The following is a 19,690-nucleotide window of genomic DNA, read 5'->3' on the forward strand; positions in this document are numbered from 1 at the left end:
ATTTTTCTTAAATCATTTAACTCATTCAGATATTCTAAATCTACTTCAAAAATATATGAAGTTTTAGCAGTATCTGAAATCTCACATATTTTTTTACTATCGAAAGAATCAGAGTGCAGCCTAAAGGCTGCTTCAGCTGCTACTGGTTCAACTCATTCAAAACTTCCATATGATAAATATTGACTCATAGCACAACCATATAAATTCTTTGCATCTAAATAAGCTAAATAATTTGATAACTTAGTCACATCATAATAACTCACATATTTGTTGTTTACCTTTACATTTCACTTGCAACATTGTGCTATTCGTCCTCTTTTTCCCCTTTCAACTACCAGAACCATATCATAATCATGTAACAAATCAAGTGGTTGTTGAGTCATTTTCAACATCACATTCCAAGATAAATCGAGTGCAGTAAAATACCTAGATGGATCTAAATTGTATACTATTATACAAGTTTTTCTAAAATTTTCAAAAACATCAGCTAACAATAGTATATCAGTTTGAAGACGCAGATCATGATATTGAAAAAGATTTTTCATATTAAATTTTTTCCAATCTGATTTTGCATGGATTTAGTCTTCATCACTTATTTCACACTCATTCAGTTCATTGTAAAATTCATCTTTTGCTGGTAATTGTCTTCTCAAATTTCTTCCAAGAATCCAAGTAATCATATGGGAATACATCCTTTCTAATCATTGAATCAAATAATTATGCTTTGAAAAACTTCTTAATTTTTTTCACTTAATCATTTTTCAAATCTGATGAAAGTCTGTCAAGTGAAGAAGACATAAATTTAAATGTGTCAACAAATCTCATCTTCAGACTTTCATTCTTTTTACCAAAACTGATATATCTATCTTCATTGTTGGGTATTAAATCTCTTTCTTATCATTCTCAAGTTTTTTAACAAAGAAATGAGTATCATATCCAGATATGTTATGTAAATAAATTGGTAGAGAGCTAGGATGTTTTAACTGTAAATTACAATTATTAGACAATGGATTTATATATTTTCCAGTGAAATGATCATGATATCAAACCATTACATTATTTATTGTGTAATGACATCCACACAGTGTACAAACTTTAGATTTGTACTGTCTTGATTGTTCTTCAGGAGTTAGTGCTCTCATTTCTTCATATCCAGTATAAATTCTTACAATTTCTTCAACCTCTTTGTTCATGGATCCAATAAATTTTTTATAAGAATTTGGTCGTCTGCAAACAACAGGATCTTTATAATGTCCATAAGTGTGCTTGATATAATAACAGAAGCCACTACATTCATGTTTTTGATATATCATGGCAAATTAATTTTCTGGATTCGGTTGACATTTGTCCATGTTTAACAGTAAACATTCAAAATCAGTGTAAATAACAAATGGAACTTTTTATGTATTTTAATAATTTTTAACATTAATATATAACCATTTCTCTAACATTCCACTTATAATTGTTTGCTAATTAAACAGCTTGTTGTGTGATTATCTAGTTTTTCTTTACCAGTAAAGTAAAGCAAACACATATCAAAAATATTGGTTCTTTGTGCTTAGTAATTTGACTCAAAAGAAGTCTAGATAAATTTTCTATGTAACAATAGTGTGAATTACTTCCTTCCTTGAAATAAAGGAGATTTACATGTTTCTCTCTCTTACTTTTCTTAATTTTTGTTGATACACTTGATGTTTTTCATAAATTGGATAAACATTAATATATACATTCATTATACTCTCTGTTCCTGGAAAATGATCAACCACTATAAAAATTTCTATATTTTCTAGTTTTTGATGAAGATCAAGAACAACATTTTTATATTTCGTTACTCTATCTGAATTTTTAACTACTGGATATAATGCTGATTTTATAGCCAAAAGAAAACATTTTCGATCTTTATTTTTTACATTAATACAAGGATTTTTTGCTTTTTATTTTATCTGGTAATTCAGTGTAAGTTGGTCCTCTCAATGGAACATATCTGTTAATTTCTAACTGAAACCCGATAATTCTGTTTAATGACCATCCTTATCCATGAGCTTGAAAATCATCCATTCCCAATAAAATATTTTTTTAGTGGTCTTATATTTTTAATTAATTGTCTTTCAATTCTAATTGTATATGACTGTGGAATTGAAATTCTGTAATATTTATACTCATTTGCATTTGATACCCACAACTAAGTCTTAAAGTTATTTCCAACCTGTGATGTATTTTTAGATTGTGTTTTACAATTTTCATAATTTTCAGTTTTAATGCAGTTGAGAAATAATTAGGTTGAATTGAGTTTATATTATTTTCAAAATATTGCAAATGCAGTATCAACTACACAATGTCTGTTTACCTGTTTCCCAAATAAATTAGAACTTGTTTTTTGTTTCAGAAACACGTCAGTAGGAACTGGAAATATTTTTTTCAATGATTTTTCTTCTTTAGTCTCAAAAACTTCATCGTTTTTAATTTTAGAAAAAGGTAATGGTTCCCAAAGATTGGTCTTGAGGGGAGACACCAATTTCAGTGTGCAATTTCTAATAATAAATCTAATTAGATCCGCTTTATTTAATTTACTATAACCTTGTAAATTATTTCTTTTACAATAGTCACAAAGTAGAACAGTTGTGATGTTCCCCATTTGACCTCACCAATAATTGTAAAGTTGAGCAACTATGAATCTCTCCATTTGGCCTTCTATTTAAAGAAACCAAGAAACAACAGTCTTGCAGATGCGATTCTTATTTAAATAGTTAATTATTAATTAATATCGTTTTCAGAATGAGATTTTCACTCTGCAGCGGAGTGTGCGCTGATATGAAACTTCCTGGCAGATTAAAACTGTGTGCCCGACCGAGACTCGAAGGCAAAGGTCCCGAGTTCGAGTCTCGGTTGGGCACACAGTTTTAATCTGCCAGGAAGTTTCAATATCGTTTTGTCTTTCATTTATCATATATTCTAAAATACACTTTCTGTAGCTACTATCGTATTTATCTTCATGTGAAGGATTTATATACAAACAACTTAAATATTTCATTTCTTGACAAGCAATACATTTTTTGAGAATGGGCGCTGTCCTGTGGCCGATTCAGCAGATGCTTGATCAATTTCTTCTTTATCTTTTCCCATTCATGATTACACTTTTGAATGTTCTTCACTCGAAATTCACCATAAATACTTTTTATAATATATTTAGCTCTGTCTTTTCCACTACACAAGGAATTCGATTTTCACTGTAATCTATTACATGAAATTTATTAGAACGTTGCCTACACATTCCTCTATAACCATCTTTTGTATATTTATGTAAATATGTATATTTATGTAAAGCAAAATTATCAATTGACTTCACAGTATTGCAATATTTACCTATGTGATTACGTAGGCTTTCCCAGCGTAATAAGTCATAACAGTCTCTTTGGGTTTGCTGCCAGACCCTACAATCAACTTAACTCGATATTTCGGCGATCCAACTGGTCGCCATTTTCAGGAAAATGCTGCTTCTGCTGATGAGTCCCGCTGAGAACTGACGCCAGCTTGCAAATCGGCGTCCTATATAGGCCACCATTCAGTACACGGCGCATGCGCCGCCCATCACGGTTTCTGCCTTCCAAAGCAGGGAGGTGGCGCCGCCCTTAGTGTAACACTGCTGGCAACGATATATCGCAATCAAGGCCACACCGAAGAACGTTCAGTTTTGATGCGAGATAATACCGGATTCCACGTTTTGCTAAGAGGAAACCCATTGTTTCTGTCGATTAAATTATCAGCCAACCTAATTTCAATCGCCTCTTTATAGACACTGTTCCAAAAACCAGAAATGTTGGCAATCACAACAGTTTCCTCAGATTTCATTCTGTGTCCCTCATTTAGGCAGTGTTCTGCTACCGCCGATTTTTCCGGCTGTTGTAGCCTCGTATGACGGCGATGTTCCACTCACCTGTCATGCTCTGCTCTGCTCTATGAAGGATGATTTGGGGCTTAGGAAACCCAGGGTTTACAAAATTCCGTGTCAATGTGGGAAAGCTTACGTTGGCCATTCTATTCGCACAGTGCACCTTGTAAGTAGGCTGTTTAGGTTTTCTTGTTGGTAACGCCACGTAGCGCTCTGTATGAAACTCACTGGCTGTGCTGTGTGCAGTATGTGGCTACTTTGCATTCTTGCCTGCCTTTGTAGTGTTGGGCAGCTAGATGTTAACAGTGCATAGCGTTGCGCAGTTGGAGGTGAGCCACGAGCAGTCGTGGATGTGGGGAGAGAAATGGCGGAATTTCGAGAACAGATGATCTGGACGTGTGTCTATCAGAAACAGTACATTTGTAAGAATGGATGTCATGAACTGCTATATACAGGGTAGGTCACCTAACGTTACCGCTGGATATATTTCGTAAACCACATCAAATACTGACGAACCGATTCCACAGACCGAACGTGAGGAGAGGGACTAGTGTTTTTGTTTAATACAAACCATACAAAAATGCACGGAAGTGTGTTTTTTAACACAAACCCCGTTAGTTTTGTTAGCATATCTGAACATGTAAACAAATACGTAATCAGTGCCGTTTGTTGCATTGTAAAATGTTAATTACATCCGGAGACATTGTCACCTAAAGTTGACGCTTGAGTACCACTCCTCCGCTGTTCGAATTACATAGGGATCCAAAGGGAACGGTGATAGACCTTAGGTACAGAAGAGACTGGAACAGCACATTACGTCCACATGCTAACACCTTTTTATTGGTATTTTTCACTGACGCACATGTACATTACCATGAGGGGTGAGGTACACGTAAACACATGGTTTCCGTTTTCAATTACAGAGTGGAATAGAGTGTGTCCCGACATGTGAGGCCAATAGATGTTCAACGCGGTGGCCATCATTTGCTGCACACAATTGCAGTCTCTGGCGTAATGAATGTCGTACACACCGCAGTACATCTGGTGTAATGTGGCCGCAGGTTGCCACAATATGTTGTTTCATATCCTCTGGGGTTGTAGGCACATCACGGTACACATTCTCCTTTAACGTTCCCCACAGAAAGAAGTGCAGGGGTGTAAGATCAGGAGAATGGGCTGGCCAATTTATGCGTCCTCCACGTTCTATGAAACGCCCATCGAACATCCTGTCAAGGGTCAGCCTAGTGTTAATTGCGGAATGTGCAGGTGCACCATCATGCTGATACCACATACGTCGACGCGTTTCCAGTGGGACATTCTCGAGCAACGTTGGCAGATCATTCTGTAGAAACGCGATGTATGTTGCAGTGCTCTCCAATACACACGATCGAACAGCGGAGGAGTGGTACTCAAGCGTCAACTTTAGGTTACAATATCTCCGTATGTAATTAACATTTTACAATGCAACAAACGGCTCTGATTACGTATTTGCTTATATGTTCAGATGTGCTAACAAAACTAACCGGGTTCCATTTAAAATAACATACTTCCGTGAATTTTTGTATGGTTTGTATTAAACAATTACACTAGCCCCTATCCTCATTCGGTCTGTGGAATCGGTTCGTCAGTATTTGATGTGGTTTACGAAATATATCCAGCGGTAACGTTAGGTGACTCACCCTGTATTATCATGACTTTTGAACACTTTTAAGGTAGACACATTCTTTGTTCTCTATCAAAATCTTTCATTTCCTAACTATGCCTATCAGTAGTTAGTGCCTTCAGTAGTTTGAATCTTTTATTTGGCTTGCAGTATTGGTGCTCGCTGTATTGCAGTAGTTTGAGTAACAAAGATTTTTGTGAGGTAAGTGATTTGTGAAACGTGTAGGTTAATTTAGTCATGGCCATTCTCTTGTAGGGATTATTGAAAGTCAGACTGCATTGCGCTTAAAATATTGTGTGTCAGTTTAGTGTTCATCAGAATGAGTAAAGAGAGTAATGTCTGAGTACGTTCAGTTTTGCTCAGCTGTTTGAAAAGCAAATAATGTAAGACGTTTATCAGCACAGTAATTCAATAATTTTTTTAAGGGGACGTTTTATATGGCGACCCTGATAGGGTACTTCAATGGAATCTTCTGATTTTTTTTGTAGTTTGTGTAATTAGTGTAGCTATCGTTTATTGCTAGTGCATAATTATAGAGAGAATTTCCTTTGTAGTTGTTGTTTTTCATTGTTGTACAGTAAAACTGTTCTGGCATGCATGTAGATTTGCACCAAGTATTTCACAGCTGCGCTTGCATTTAACTAGATATTATTTTCAATGCTATATTAATGTGTTTTCTTATTTTGCTCTTCAAATTGTGCTTTTCTGTGTTATCATGTGAAATATTGTGACAATAATGGCGTGTGAAAAACGTAACACTAGGCTCCAAAGTAAACTGAGAAATAATAGTGACGACGAGCGTAGTTTATCAGCACCACTGTGTAATCAATTAACAGACATTCGAAATAGTAATTTGGTAATTGTGCATAGTGAAATGGAGTGGGCGGCAAATAATGGTGTAGACAATGAAACAAGTACCGAACAGGGAAGCATTATCGATCGATCGGTCGGCAACAGCTCGCCTCAGGAATCCGAAATGACAGAACACAATATTGCAAATACTGTAGACTCAGGTTTTGGGTCCTCACCATTTACTCAAATGAGTCAAGGTACATTTTCTGCTTGTCAAAATGTGACTGTTGCCGGTGAAAATGCACTGCCAAAAGGCATAGAGAAACAGATTTCAGACATTAATACAATATTATTGTAATTAATGCAACAAACGGAACAAAATCAGAGACAAACACGGCAAAAGCTTCAAAAGTTACACACAATGGAATAAAATCAGAGACAAATACAGCAAAAGCTTCAAAAGTTAGACACAATGGAACAAAATCTTCGGAAGTTAGACACCACACTCGAACAAACATGTGAAGATTTAACTACTGAGTTACATAACATTGAATCGAAATTTGAAAAAATCTGTAATGACGAAAAACACAAATTTGTGAGCATTTTCAACCTATTTTTTCGCGGCATGAAAATGCATTACAGAATCATGAAGCAGCCATAAAAGAACTGCAAACTATTGTTCATGAAAATCATGTGACTTTGCAAGCTAAAATTGACTCAGTTGCATTTACCGATTTGGTTACGCAACTTACAAAAACTCAGGAAATCTTAAAGGACACAGTAGATACACTGAAATTGGTTCAGAAAGACAAATGGACGAAATTAGTTCATTATCAGAGAAAGTAGTCGAACTTTCGGATCAGCTAAATAATTTATCTACGAAGGTAGATGATAATCTGAATGACACAAAACCGGTAGTCTGTAATGACCTAGAAGAGTGTGAACAAATTAGGAAATTCAAACAAAATCAGAATCAAATTAATACGCAACACCAAAGAGAAATCCGCGAAGTACAAGATCAGCTGACACAGGTAATACAAAAATTACGTATTTCAGAGGACACTCGTGCTCCAATATGGGAAGTGGGACGTATAAATATGGAACAGCCACAAAATAATAACACGGGGTACTTCGGAAATTATGAAAGAAATTGGCAAGATACACCGAATTTTGAGATGGAACCGCCGAAACGAAGTAACAATGGGACTCGCCGACATGATGATTTTGACTATAAGCTGTTTATTACTACACGTAAATTCAAAACATTTAAGAATTCCGGCAACGACATTCATCCACATGCGTGGCTTCATCAATTCTCTCATTGTTTTCCTCCCAACTGGTCATTAGGGCACAGATTAGAATTTATGTGTGGCTATTTACAGAATGAACCAGCTGTAAGAATGCGATCGGTCATTCACGACTGCCACAGTGAAGGAGAATTTTATCATGCCTTCCTCTCAGCATATTGGTCTCAAGCTACAAAAGACTGAGTAAAACGTAGCATCAATAATGATGAAACATTTCGAACAATCTGAATTTCCAGTCTTGTGAAACTTTGTGAAGACATGTTGCACAAGAATCAGTACCTGTCAAACCCATACAGCCTCTCAGAACTCATCCGCATTTGCCTAATCAAATCGCCTGAACATTTACGATATATTATTTTGGCAGGACGTTGCAAAGACGACATTGAAGCTTTTTAGGGACTGTTACAAGAACTGGAAATTGACACTGACAATCGCGGAACGCGAAAACAGGATCACAACAATTACAGGTCACATCCGTCCCAATTCCGCTATGAAATAAATAATAACTGGACACGACAAGTCTATTCTTACAACGCAAATCGTGAACAAAACAGACACCTCCCATATGACAACCACTGGCAGAGTAATGGTTACAGAGAAAGATCGCATTTCCATAGTAATGAATATGACAGAGACAACCATAGAAACAGACAATATGGGAACCAGAACAATTATTATCAAGGGAGACAGAATAACTTCAGATGAAACAGTTCAGTGCGCAGTTACGATTCAGGGAGAAATTCTCCACCATGTGACCGACAAGAAAGAAATTACAGAAATTACCGACATGACGACAGACGATATAATCATAACGACCGACCTGAATTTCATCAGAACTGGCGGAATTCGAACACGGTGAATTTGTAGTAGTTGGGTCTCCTAATCCCAATAACGACACGCGCCAACAAAGAGAGAGACAATGACTCGCACCGCAGGCAGCCATGTGTGTCGGATGGCTGGGAGAAAAATAACATAGCTAACCTTGAGAAAAATTCCAGTATTCTTTACCGACGTATACCGCATGATAATTGCGTTCAACTTGAAACTCTGAGTACTATGAAGAGTAAAGGATTGCACCACATTTCACATGTAAAACCGTTTATTGAAAGATAATCTGCTTTTTAACTTAGTCTTTGCCATACAATTTTTCACTTCACACTACTAGCACAATTTGTCACACTGAAAAACTGTTAATATGCAACAATGCTTTGAAGTTAACTATCCAATCTAGAACCTAGGGAACATATTTAGAGAGTAATTACCACTGCATTGTGATAGTGAACAGAGGACACAGTGTTACTGTGTGTGTACATTCTTGCTTGTTAGTTGCACAATTACATAACAACTATAAAGCTTGCATATTTAGAACATACACTGCTAATGAGATTTTAATGCAACATTTTGGTTTAGTTGAAAAGACATTCTTTATTTGAAGCACTTTCTGAGAGATACCAGATGACACAGTGGTTAGTTTATTTGACACCTACACGATTATATCACGACGCTACTAATGAGTCACACAATTTATATTATTGCTTTTGCGCTGTATCTGTTTTATATCTGCACAGTTTTTCTGAATTCTTTTGGAAAGTGAAACGTGTTTTAGTAGTAACTTTGTGGTATAGCTACAATAAGACAGCCTTTTTGGTAGCACAACAATACGTTACAGTGTAGTACTTTCTTGATCACGGTACTGTACATAATAACTACGATATCTATATGCATAACATTTCGCTTTTCTTTATTACGAGGTAAGCACATCGACTTCCACAGAACTTTGCTTATGGACGACGATAATTACGACACTTGGCACATTTTTACCCTTAAGTAATGACAGAGATTAACAAGACGCACAATGTAGCGCTACAGGACACGCATTTGAGTGATTAATTTCGTACTTGAAACATTTATTTTTAAAGATTTTTGAATTACAAAGAATATTTTCCATTTTACATTTCATTCCATTGCTGTAATCTGTAACACCTGAGGGTATAATTACATTAATTCTCAGGGGGGTACACGCTTACTTTGTGTACCATTTGTTTGGAAAGCAGAACGAACCGTAGCTAATATGGTATTTGCTTATGCAACTTTAAACATCTGTACCATATTTCTCTAACACTGAATAACACAGCTATCTCATTATTTAACACAGAAACAAAATTTTTTTATGTCAATGACACATGTTTACGCAATTACACAGTTGGATAATTTCACACTTATGAAATTGTATTTTGTCTGCACTGTGTGAACTGTTCATATTTTTTCGGAAACATTGTGATACTATGAGAGCTTTGAATGTCGCATTTGGTATGGGATCATGATTTTTAAAGTACGTTTGAGGTAGATGACGCTATTGAAATGAGCAGAGAATTTTTTTTAGGTTTTGAAATTATTGCAGAAAGCTATGACATTTTTGAGATTTGGCTGAGGTGTTATGGTGTTATTATTACGACGATGATGTGTATTATGCTATGTTATGTTTACGATCCATAAGCTGATGCTATATGAGGAATTTGATTTTGCTATGTATTTATTATGATGAAATATTGAAGAAGTGTTGACGAATATGTATATGTGTAATAAGATAAGGAATAATGAATAGTGGTTAGTGACTCTGACTAGTGAAAAAGGATGTTGGAAACAAAGATCGTACTTTAAAAGTTATGAAATGTGTGTAAATGCGTGAATGTATTACAATGCCTATTAATACTTTTTGGACACTGTTATATTTATAGGATTTTGTTTCTACAGATTTGTAACGCAAATATTTCGACCTGTGAAATTTTATTAGTATCAAACTGTCACTGTAGCGGAAACTGATGTAAATATTTCGGCAAGGAAGGTAGATCACTGTAAGCACCCAGCTGCGTGACAGTCACCTGAAAAAAACCGTTAGTGTATGCCTTTCAGAGGCACAGGTAAAATAAAAAGAGGCCATTATCCTCGCTATTGACGTTCCTTTGTAGAAAGCATCGCGAATACGACACGCTAAACATTGAAAACATATGATTACACTGTGGAGCTCTTAATTTATTATATTTACTAAAATGCCTAATGAAATGATGAGAAACATATTTATATCTATTGTCTTTCTATTTGAGAGATTGATCAATTTGTTCAATATCTAGTTTCTAGCTCCACTGCAGCATTGGTTAAGATAAAATTTAATAGATGTACTAATATAAATATTTTCTGTCTACAGATCCAGTAAATAATAATTTTATGATATACTTCCAAAAAAATGAGGGAGCACAAAAAGACATTTCCCTTTACAGGAACTGCATACATAATTTTCTTTTCAACTACTTAGTAATTTTTTTGGTAGAATAACTTCTTGTGGTGCACCACATTAATTACATAGACATTAAGAAGTGATTATACATTTCCCTTATCTGCATTGTTATCTTTACAGTACTATTTTTTCTGCTTGTGGGTTTGTCATGTTTACGTATAAGTTATTACATTTTCTGCTGCTGTTTGCCAGGCATAGTTCTACTGAATTTTACATTGTATTAAGCTAGTTTTACTACTGACTTCTTTTTCATGTTGCTGCTCATTGCCTCATATTAGTTGTATTTGCTTCACTAATTTATATTTATTGCTGCTAACTTTGCCAATTTGCATTTTTTTGTCCTTGCTGTTTGTGTCAATTGTTTTGTGCTGCTGTATTGCCGTGTCCATTAGTTGAGCATCTGAGCTCAGTAGATTTAAGTTAACTTAAGATGGGGTAGGCTATATAAGAGAACGAGTTGTGATGAATTGGAAGAAATGCATTGAGAAGCTATAAGATAATGGTTTGGCCAAAAAGTATTTTGAAAGAGGATATGAACAAAAAAGTACGGTTTAGGAACAACAGGTTTAGGTAGGATTTTCTTGGAAACAAATGATGAGGCAAGATAATGGAAAATAAATAACGAGGTAAGAAATATGTGAACATATAAATACAGACCAAGAGGGAGACCAAGAGATGAATACACTAAGCAGATTCAGAAGGATGTAGGTTGCAGTAGGTACTGGGAGATGAAAAAGCTTGCACAGGATAGAGTAGCATGGAGAGCTGCATCAAACCAGTCTCAGGACTGAAGACCACAACAACAACAATAAATACAGAAAGCATGCTTCGATAGGGTTTTTTTGGTGGAAACAAATGTTGAAATAAGACAAAAGATCTATGGAATGAAGTTTTGGGTTGGACTGCAGTACCAAATGTTACACACAAAACAAACTCTGTCCTTTCCTCCTGTATTATTCCGCTATGTGTTTGTGTACCCATGTGTATTTGTGTTTTTCCTGTCTTTATGTGTTTAGCTGATGAGAGTTATGTTGTAAAATTTTTCTAATACTATGTTATTTTTTTTGTAAAGATGTTTAGACATTGAAACTTCCTGGCAGATTAAAGCTGTATGCCTGACCGAGACTCGAACTCGGGACCTTTGCCTTTCACGGGGAAGTGCTCTACAATCTGAGCTACTGAAGCATGACTCACGCCCGGTCCTCACAGCTTTACTTCTGCCAGTATCTCGTCTCCTACTTTCCAAACTTTACAGATGCTCTCCTGCGAAACTTGCAGAACTAGCACTCCTGAAAGAAAGGATACTGTGGAGACATGGTTTAGCCACAGCCTGGGGGATGTTTCGAGAATGAGATTTTAACTCTGCAGCAAAGTGTGCGCTGATATGAAACTTCCTGGCAGATTAAAACTGTGTGCCCGACCGAGACTCGAACTCAGGACCTTTGCCTTTCACAGGCAAGTGCTCTACCATCTGAGCTACCGAAGCATGTTTAGACATTATTTATTCTGTTCTGTTTTAATGCTCATGTGCGAAATTAATGTTTCGAAAACTATTCTCATTATTTTATATATTTACTTATGTCATAATTCCTGTAACACTGATGTATATGTTTATTTCTATTCTTTTATAAGGCCTGTGTTATTACAAATGTTATCTTTAATGATGTATTTTGTACCTTTGTAATTGTATTCTTATGTTGTAAATTTATAATTGTATAGACACCAGTTCTTCAAATTAAGTATCATTTCACTGCACACATTTCTGATGGTCATAATATATGCACAGTATGTGAGAAGTTGGGACCATTAGTTTTTGCACGTGTGTTAATAATTCAGCAAGGGACTGGTTAACAGCACTGCTGGTTCTAAGGACAATTCCAAAAACTTTGTGAGTGCACAAGTGGCGGTTTATGGACTTGCTATATTATTTGCAAGACTCTTCAATGGTGATTGTGCACCTGCACTGTCACAACAGATGGCTGCTGACCATCTCTAAAAGGACTACAGTGGGTCTGCATCTTTGATGACCCACCAATACCATTATTTCTACAAGGACTACACTGGGTCTACACCTTCGATGGCCCACCAATACCATTATTTCTACAAGGACTGCAGTGGGTCTGCACCTCTGGTGGCCCACCATTACCATAATCTCTACCAGGACTACAGTGGGTCTGCTCTGTGATGACCTACCTACCAATATTCTCCAAAACTTCGACTGACTCTACTGTGGGTTTGATCTCTTGTGGCCCATTACCTGTCTGTATGTCGAGAGTTAGCACTGTCTTTCCGTTGGAAGGACAACACCACTTCTTCAAGCATTGAAATCCATTACTTCCATGTGTATTTTCTTTTACTGCTCAGACTTTGAGAAAAACACTGCTATTTTACTGTGATGAACGATCAGGACTGTCTTTATGGACTGTGAGGAAATTTTAGCTTTTGACCAACATTGTATCAATAAGTGTGTGCATTTGATTTCTTTGTTATTGTAATTGTAAAAAAAAAAATAACAAATATGTATTGGCCAGTGCCCAAAACAATTTGTAAAATTTTTTGTGGGGAGCATGAGGGCTATGTAAGTAGGCTGTTTAGGTTTTCTTATTGGTAATGCCAAGTAGTGCTCTGTATGAAAATCACTGGCTGTGCTGTGTGCAGTATGTGGTTACTTTGCATTGTCGTCTGCCATTGTAGTGTTGGGCAGCTAGATGTTAACAGCGCGTAGCGTTGCGCAGTTGGAGGTGAGCCGCCAGCAGTGATGGATGTGGGGAGAGAAATGGCGGAATTTTGAGAGCGGATGATCTGGGCGTGTGTCTATCAGAAACAGTACATTTGTAAGAATGGATGTCATGAACTGCTATACATATATGATGACTTTTGAATACTTTTAAGGTAAATACATTGTTTGTTCTCTATCAAAATCTTTCATTTCCTAACTATGACTATCAGTAGTTAGTGCCTTCAGTAGTTTGAATCTTTTATTTAGCTAGCAGTATTGGCGCTCGCTGTATTGCAGTAGGTTGAGTAACGAAGATTTTTGTGAGGTAAGTGATTTGCGAAACTTATAGGTTAATTTAGTCAGGGCTATTCTCTTGTAGGGATTATTGAAAGTCAGACTGCGTTGCGCTAAAAATATTGTGTGTCAGTATAGTGTTCATCAGAATAAGTAAAGAGAGTAATGTCTGAGTATGTTCAGTTTTGCTCAGCTGTTTGAAAAGCAAATAATGAAGAGGTTTATCAGCACAATAATTCAATAATTTCTCTAAGAGGACGTTTCAACCTCCCTGTTTTGGAAGGCAGAAACCGTGATGGGCGGCGCATGCGCCGTGCACTGAACGGAGGCCTATATAGGACGCCGATTTGCAACCTATCGTCAGTTCTCAGCGGGACTCATCAGCAGAAGCAGCATTTTCCTGAAGATGGCGACCAGTTGGATCACCGACATTTTGAGTTAAGTTGATTTTAGGATCTGGCAGCAAACCCAAAGAGACTTTCACAATATTTATGTAGTTTACTTCTGGACTGGCGACTGCCAAAGCAGACTTCAGGCTGCATCTGCCCTTCCTTTTATAGAGAAAAACATTCATTCGAAAGAATTAAAATGTTCCAATTCCTGCAATGTACCTTTCAAAATATTTATTACCTTTGGAACTAATTCTCTAGATTCTTTTGTGAATTCATTATATTCTTTGAAAGTATCACTCATGAAAAATACAACAATCCACTAATATACCTAAATGCAGAATTCAATTTAGTTGGCAGTCCTGTAAATTCTTTATTTATAGCTCCTCGTGATTTACATGTAATGTTACACTCATTTAATGCCACATAGGAAACTTCATTAAAGATTAAAAACATTCTTCCTGAATAAATGTTGATTACACCATTTAATAAAAAGATTTTACTTAATCCTGTACTACATATCGATTTTGGATATCCTGCAATTAATTGTAGTGTTTGTAAATGTAGTGTTTGTAAATTCATCATACATAGGGTGTAAACTAGAATAACTCGAAAAATAAGCTTCACACAAAAAATGTGTTGAATGCAGATTTGATTTTTTTCAAGGGGGCATCTGCTGGTGCTAAAATTGGCCCACCACCCCAGCCCCCTGGGAGTACAGCGGGAGGCAACTTTAAAATTTCAAATATGAACCCCCATTTTTTATTTCAGAATCAGATTCTACATAAAATACTACATCCATTTTGTCTTAAACATTTCTTTTGATTCTCGGTATTTGGGGCTGTAATTCAAGAAAATCCATGTTCACATTTTTTCATGGAAAATGGTTACGGATAAATGTATTGTATATGTATATGTATATACACTTAAAATATTATAAAACATTTTTTTTGGCCAGATGAACTGGTTAGTACTCACTTTCATTTTTAGTGACAGCTGAAGCAGTCTCAGAACTGCATTCATTTGTTTGCCATGGAACACTTATTTCAATACATTTTATACAATATGGACAATGTTCTTTCAGCCATTCATCAATAAAGTTCATAAGGTTTAAATACTTTGTCAAAGAATATTTTTGATAGATATTTATATTCTAAAATTAATCCCTAATTAACTTTGTCTACAAATTCCATCAAAAATTCCTCAGTCAGTTTTTGAGCAGTTGATATATAATCACATTTCTATTTATCTTGAAATTCTCTGATAAAATCTTCATATAGTATCTGATTATATGATATTCTTAACCAATCCAAATTACCTTGAAATCCTCATATCAAATCTCCACTCAAATCTTGATATTTTGATATACCTTCCCAATCTTATTTATCTTGAAATTCTCTCCTAAAATCTTCTGAGTGTTTATTCAAACGATATTTCATCCCCCTTTAATTGGTCCTCAAATTCTCTTATAAAATCTTCAAATAATCTTTGGGACATTGCTATGACAAACCAATATAATTTATCTTGAACTCCTGTCATGAAATCTTCGAATACGTTCTGAGTTAACGACACACAATCCAATTTCATTTTTCCCGCAAATTCCCTTATAAAGTCTTCAGAAAAATTTTGGCACATTGCTACATGAATACAATTCAATTTATCTTGAAATTCTCGTAAGATCTTCAGATAAATTTTGATAATTTCATTAATTGTGTTAATTTAATTGATCCTGAAATTCTCTTATAAAATCTTCAGATATCTTACCACTTCTTACTATATAATCCGAACCTCATTTACCATGAAATTTTCGTATAAATTTCTCAGGTAATTTATACAGTCTTGAAATTATATGTTTCCTGAAATGTTCACTAAATGGATTTTCCTTTTAAAATATTTCCTTACATTTCGTTTCTTAAATACAAGGCATATACTTGTTCAAAATTTAAATTTTTATACATAAGATAAATCATCACCATTAGTTGTGGTTTTTCATTCAGCTTATTGCTAATGAGCTCAATAAGTTTCCTTTTCTCCAGCTATTTAGTCTCGCCATTTATTAGAAATATATTTTAATAGTTTTGAAAAAGAAACAAAATTTCCACAGGACAATTATTTGTCTGCGGGAATAATTTGTAAAATTTTTGAGGGGGGAAAATCCCATCAGGAATTTTTAAAGGGGAAAAATTCTAATCATTGCAAGTATCAAAGATTTGACATCTGAAAAATTAGCTCTAAAATGTGGTTTCAGATGTGGAAAAATCCCATACCTGTAATTTTGAATTAAAAGAGAACATATTAGCTTGTCCAAAGGTCACAGCCTACCCTCAGTGTGTGTTTTCTCACGTGAAATGACATTTTGTGTTTTTTCCTTATGGAATTCAGGGTTTTCCATGCTAACTCTGCAAAAATAAAAAGAGTTCCATGCTTTATTAATTTTGGACTTTCAGAGAGTGGATGCCATTCTGTGAATAATTTATGACAATGTGATGCCATCAGCTGAAAATATTAATGATACTAGGAATTTCACAGAAATCTAGTTATTCCCTAAATACTTTCTTAATAAAAACCAGTGGATGGATTTTATTATCGCTAAAATAAGAATAAGAAAATCCGAGGCTTGGAGAAGCATGCACATGTTGTCGATAAATATAAGAACATTTTATTAAATTTTTGTTGGGACCCATGATGGATTTCAACATAATTATCATGAAGGGAAAGAAATTTATTGAAAGTCAGTATCCAAATTTTACAATCAATGAAATAAGAGTGAGAAAAAAGAGTGACATTGCTGAGATTCTAGAATATAGAGATACCCAAAAACAAGAAGTAATAATGTGTGTGTTGAACACACCAATAATTATAAAAGCTTTTTGGGGACTGCCATCCCCCCTCATGCACTATGAAAAACAAACAGTTTTCTTCAGTGACCAGCAGTCTAAGGACAGCTTAGGCAGATGCAGTCTGAAGACTGGCGCAGCCAGAAAGGCTGCTTCAACTGCTGCTCCTTTGGCAGTCGCCAGTCGCCTAATCAGCTCTATACAAACTAATTTCTAAAATTTTAGATATTTTTTAAAACAATTAAAAATCATCTCTAGTAAATGGCGATGATTATAGACCTCATCAACAACAAGCTTTTATACAATAAGCAAGTGTACATTGTTACTGATGAAAGAATAATCCATGCTTTAAAGCAAAAGATGTTGCTGAATTTAAAAATATAGTAATTCACAACAAGCCATCAAAGTAAATGTTGATTTAGATGATCAAATTGCATTAGAAAATTTATTTAAAAAGGGATGGTATTGCACAGCACCCCTTTAAATACAAAATAACAATATTTATCTATGAATCCAGTCTCTATTCTATAATTGTATCTTCTAAAAAAAGAAGCAAAACGCTTTAAACGATGGGTTATAAATGATGTTTTACCTTCAGTCAGAAAATATGGTGAATTGAAACTCCAAAATCCAATTATTATAAAATAAAATTGAAGATTTACAAAATAAGGTTTAAAGTATGGAAAATAATAGTATAATTATTTTAAATGCTGCTACAGATATAATTCAAGTCAGAAATGAAGTTATTAATTATCAATCCATTCCTCCAACAATTAATCAAGATACATTAGTGAATCTATATTAATAAAGAAGAACCATTTGTGGGAATATCCATATTATGTTATAAGAAGTCAAAATATTTCTGTAAATTCTAGATTGAATGAAGTACAAGTAGATTATCCAGAAATGAAAATAATTTTATGAATAAAGAATCCAAACTCAATAAATTTGAATAACTCAATGAAAGAAAGATTATCAATAATTTGTCAATGAAGCCACTTTGATACAACTTTAAATAAAGATATTCTTGTGAGAGAAATAATGGATATTAAAATTGACCAATAAATAATTACCTTCTCTTTATTTATCAAGCTATTGTGTGAATTATCGAATATCAGCCAATTAACATAAACTTTATCTCCTTTCTCTCCCAAAACGTTTTCAGCGAGATACCCATCTAGACATTTCGTTTTCTGTATTTGATACTCATAAAAATTTCCTTTTTACTTCTTCCCAATCTAAAGCTTTTAATTTATGTGTGATTGGATTAGAATGAACAACAGATTAAATTTCAAAAATTTCTGTTTACCAATTAGTGGTGTATCTTTTTTCAAAAATTCCTTTTAATTTAGTCTTACTTTATCACCTTTTTTAAATTTCGCTTATTCATTAGACACATAGTTGAATGTTTAGTGATATTTTATTCATCAACTAATTTTGAGACTAGATCATCCCATTTATAATTTCCTTGAAGGTCAGATTTCTTCCACATCTTTTCTTTCAGTGGTTGTTAAATCTTTCGACAGCATATGCTTTTAATTCTGTAAAAGCCAAATAGTAATTAATGTTGTATTTTTTCATCAATGCTTTATCTTTATTATAGAATTTTTCCAATACCTGTTTGCAAATTTTTGACTTACATTCAACTCTAAATATTTTATCAAATGCATCAACTGCATTCTTACCTGTTCATCTACAACTGGAATAGCCCAAGCAAGTTTAGAAAAAACATCGATAACAGTGAATAGATATTTATATCCATTATTTATTTTGAAATTCCTTTCACATTACCTGAATCCATTTCAACTAAGTCAACTTGCCATAGATCATCTATACCAAAAGCAACAACATTTCTTTCTTTTAAATTGTTTTGATCGGTTTATGTAATTCACTAATGATTTATTCACGAATATTTTTTAGACCTTCGCCAACTGCACCAAACACAGTCTGAAGACTGCTTTGGCAGTCGCCATCCTCAGCGACAGTTGAAGCAGTCTCAGAACTGTGATCAGAACTATGTTTGCCTACAAAAGTGATTCAACAATTTACTCTTTTTAGTTTTACAAATTGAACAAAGACTTTAAATTCTTGTCTGCAATTCTTAGTTTTTGCTCTGTTAGGATTATGTGTTTCAGGAAATTTTTTACACTTTCAATAATAGATGTCATTGTGATTGTCCTGAAGGACCAAGTACAAAGCACAATTCTCCATTTGTATAGATTAAAAATTGTAATAATATATTTTATTATGCTTCCATTCTGTCATCATCATTATACTGTAAAGGTTATTCACCAGACATGATGAATTCACCTTAAACAGGTACAGTTATAATCTATTCATTTCAAGTTGGGTTATTAAATTGTGTTGGACATAAAATTTGCAGTTCATCAACTTTGAATCTTTGCATATCTATTTTAAAATCATAGGCGGCAGTTCATGATTCACATTGGCTCCAAATAAAATAATTCTCTAGATTTTTACATCATACCCAAATGTGTATTTCAA

The sequence above is a fragment of the Schistocerca serialis genome, chromosome 7 (genome assembly GCF_023864345.2).
Source record: "Schistocerca serialis cubense isolate TAMUIC-IGC-003099 chromosome 7, iqSchSeri2.2, whole genome shotgun sequence".
In the NCBI taxonomy this organism is placed as follows: Eukaryota; Metazoa; Arthropoda; class Insecta; order Orthoptera; family Acrididae; genus Schistocerca; species Schistocerca serialis.